General features: G+C 40.8%; 1 long non-coding RNA gene across 1 annotated transcript; it reads right to left on the bottom strand.

Annotated features, from left to right (window-relative positions):
- Positions 1-694: 694 nt before the first annotated feature.
- Positions 695-2,198, bottom strand: LOC138156975 (uncharacterized). Its single transcript, XR_011167253.1, has 2 exons — positions 2,104-2,198; positions 695-1,158 (listed from the first exon to the last, which is right to left on the bottom strand). It is a non-coding gene; the product is annotated as an uncharacterized lncRNA (long non-coding RNA).
- Between the last annotated feature and the right edge of the window lie 1,782 nt (positions 2,199-3,980).

The raw sequence follows: 3,980 nt of genomic DNA, 5'->3' as shown, positions 1-3,980 counted from the left end.
ATGTAAAAACATAACTTTTATATATGTAGTTGCTTTCCTGTTGTCTCTTACATTAGAATGTGAGCTCTTTGAGATCAGGGACTGTTTTTGCCATTCTTTGTATTCCCAGCACCTACAACAGTGCCTGACCCAGGTTTAATAAATGCTTGTTGACTGATTCACTAACTGTATAATTTCATCTGGTGTCCTATGTGTAGTAGAAATAGCATCTATACTATACAGACTAAAGTAGTTCTTTGTCTAATGAAATGAAATTCTCTTTGAGACTTAATCAGTATAGGGGACTCAGAGTCAAACCACTGATATAATTTTCTAGTCACCATAAATAGCCCAAGGAATCAGGGTGTCCTCAGACTTAAAATCCCTTTCTGACTGGGCATGACACTCTAGAATATGAAGGCAAGGTGAGATGTGCCCAGCTGAAACAATGCTATATCTTTGCTGAATGTCTTTTTCATGCTATTGTTAAGTTGCTTGAAATAATTAAAGAAAGGAAAGGGTGATATGGAGGAAAAGAAATCACCAGTGATTGTATGACTGAATACCTAAACCTGATACCCTGTAACAACCTCACATCTGGCCATATACTATGAGTTCTTTCTGTGGTACAGGAAGGGGGCACTGTAAAGCCAAGCATGAGCAGCTTTCCAGAGGACTGCTGCTGTGAACAGCTTTCAAGGTTCTGATTACATAGTATAGTGAACTCTCTATTTATTCAATAACAAATCAGAGGAAAACATTCATAGAAAATCAAAATTCAGTATTCACCATGTCACAACTCAACAACTTATCACTAAAATGGCCACATAGTTTTCATCAAAGTGGTCACATAGTTTTCAACAAAGTACATTCATTTAGTCAATCACAAAATCCTTAATTAAATCACAAAGTACAAAAGTCAAAGTTCTCCACCCCTAGGACACAGTAAATCATAATCTTCTCAGTCAGTTCACAGTATTCAAGTAAAGGCTTCTTTCAGCCTGACTCAAGGCTGGCTCTCAACTTCCATGGTTCCTCTTCCATGGTCCCAGCTCCAACTGTCACCTGGGTTAAAAGGCAGGCAGCTCCCAGTTCCTTGTCCAGTTCTTCATCCAGTTCCCATTCCATATTGAAGTTCACAGTGTCCAGTCCACCTCAAGTCCTTCACAGTTCCTGTTTCTGGGAACACAAAGTTTGACAGAGCCACAATAATATTCATGCACATTGTGATGATCATCAATTCACTATCTGCCTGTGAAATCAACTCAGACCCACCAACAAGGTGCAAGAGATGAGGACAAATCATCAGTAAAGTCCCAGAACCTCCAAAACTCTCTTGCAGGACTTGGGTAAATATACAACCAGAAAATCCTCTTTCAGGTCTTCCAGAAAGGTCCCAGGGCTTCTGTACAAAGTATCACAAACAAATATCAACACAGACAGAGCAGACAAACAGAGTGCTGGGATACCACAAGTTTTCTCCTTCTTGACTTGGCCACTACAAGAGTCCTCTTCTCAATTTCTCTGTCTCTAGCCCTGGGACTCTCCTTAATAGTCATTAGCTCCTCTGCAGAAATTCACAAGTTCTAGGGTTTGCAAGTTGTGGGATTCACACATTCTGTTTCTTAACAGACTTGATACAAGTCTCAAAAGAAACTTGAACTGAAACAAGGTATTAATTCAATAGCTGAAACAAGGCATGAACTATTTCTGTCTGTGCTTGCCATTACAGACATTCACTGTTACAGTGGCATTAGGTCAAATGCTTAGGGATATTAATCCCTTACTTTTCGCTAAGGGTCATAGGAAAGTTGGATTGCCAGCATAAGAAAAAATGAAAGTAAACTGTCCACCTGCATTCAGCAACTAGAGACAGATGAAAATACATTTGTTCTTTAAGGACCATGCCCTGAAGGCAGAGGAGCAGATTTAGTAACATCACAGGTGAAAGGGGTGATTCTAATAGAAATAGATAAAAGATACCATTGGAAGTATGGTCTCTGACCCAGAATTAGGAAAAAGTGCTGATTTTCAATGACAGTCTGAGTATTATAAGGAAAGATAAAGAAGGAATGAAGATGAGAAATATAAACCTCCTTGGTATTGAAAGAGCCTTGAGCTTACCCTATTGATATTGGGGGGAAGTGGTTGTGATTTTCTCCACAGCAGCTACAGAAGACAAACAGGTTCTTACCACAAAGGAACTTGGGAGGCTGAAAAAGAAGTTTAAATAACAACCTGATGAGTCACTGGAAAAATGGTTAGTGACAGTGATGGGGGACGGGATCCCAATAGGTTCAGCAGGAACCCTGATCTCATCCAAGACCAGGAAACCTGCAAGGGCATCTGGAAAGAATTCAGCTCAACCTTGCTTGGAGTTAGAGTTGAGAAAGTTTATTATTACACCTTTACAGCGGGCAAGAGTCCTTTAGCGGACCTGAGAGTGAGAGGGGTACATGCTTTTACCTTTAAAGGGTAGGGCTGCCATTGTCAGGGCTGACCTCAGGGAGGGGCCTCGGTGCATAGACAAAGGTCAGAGCTGACCAAGAGGAGAATGTGAATAGATAGTTTAGATAAGATTTGGGCCTGGTAGAAGGAGACAAAAGGCAAGGAAAAAGGAGGCTGTGGGCCAGGCCTGGGAAGAAATGAAGAGATTAAGTAAGAACAAAAGGGGTCACAGAGTGTTGCCTAGGTGGAGTGTGGGATAGGGAGAAGGGGCAGAGCTCAAGGGTGGGAAAGGACAAATTACAACTTCACAGACTGGTTTTACAAGTTGGTTTGACCTAGACCCCAGGTACCCCATCAATGGTATAGTTGAATGGGACCAATGCATAGCTTCTCAAGAATACAGAATTCTGTTTGTTTGGGGATCACAAGAAGACTTTTGCAGTCAGTTATCAGCTTGAGGCTCCAGATGGGGAGTATCCTCAAGCCATTTGTAGGTGGTTGAGATGAGAAGTTGTTCATACCTGGCCTCATAAAGATAAATTCTCTCTGTATGGTATATTGTTTGGTAGATTGGATCTATGACAGTCCTCCATAACTTTTTGAACCTTATGACCAGTCTGGACATCAGAAGCAATTAGTTCTCACCTTCTGGGCAAAGTTCCACCTAATTGGTATCAGGTTCTAGTTATAGGACTCCAACAGATCACTTGGCAGACCAACTGGTGAAATTTGAGGAAGTCAGAACAACTTCAGTAGCAGTTTGGCCAAATTCAGTTTTTGGGACAAATATAAGAAGGGGAAAGGGAAGGGAACAATCATTTATCGAGTTCCTACTGTGTGCCAGGTACTGTGCTAAGGTGCTTTGGCATGATGCCTGCTACTTCATTTGGTGTATAGAGGGTGATGATATCCTCTTCCATAAATAGTTGTGGCTATGGTATCTGAAACATGAGACTGATGAAGAAATGATCAACTGCCAGTTTGCTGAGGTGCTAGTAAAACTATTGGGGAGGAATCAGAAGTAGTAATGGTATTAGAATAGTCCTATTAGTTAGGCAATAGACATATTATTGGGCAGCTAGGTGGTACAGTAGAGAGAGTGCCAGGAATGGAGGCAGAAAGACTCATCTTCCTGAGTGCAAATCTGGCCTTGCACACTTACTAGTTTTGTGATTGTGGGCAAGTTGCTTGCCTCAGTTTCTTCATCTGTAAAATGAGCTGAAAAAGGAAATGGCAAACCACTCGAGTATCTGCCAAGAAAACCAGTCAGACATAATTGAAAAATGACTGAACAACAACAAAGATGTATTATCACTCCCTTACACCCTCTTATCACTGCTAACTCTTCCACTCATCTGTAGAGACTCATATAGATTCACATTTATTATATAAACATAGCATAAATGTTTCTTGTTTATCATAGTCAGGTTCAGCTGTTTTTTTGGTCTTCTGACTTGATATTCCATATTGGAAGAGTTCATGACAAGGGCCTCATTAATAACCAATTCAAATCATACCTGAGTCCTGAAGGAAGCTCTGGGAAATCTTAAAAG

The sequence above is a fragment of the Petaurus breviceps genome, unplaced genomic scaffold (assembly GCF_028583685.1).
Source record: "Petaurus breviceps papuanus isolate PSGF00001 unplaced genomic scaffold, PetGlider_PUasm1.0 164, whole genome shotgun sequence".
NCBI lineage: Eukaryota > Metazoa > Chordata > Mammalia > Diprotodontia > Petauridae > Petaurus > Petaurus breviceps.
This window is presented reverse-complemented; position numbering and strand designations above follow the sequence as displayed.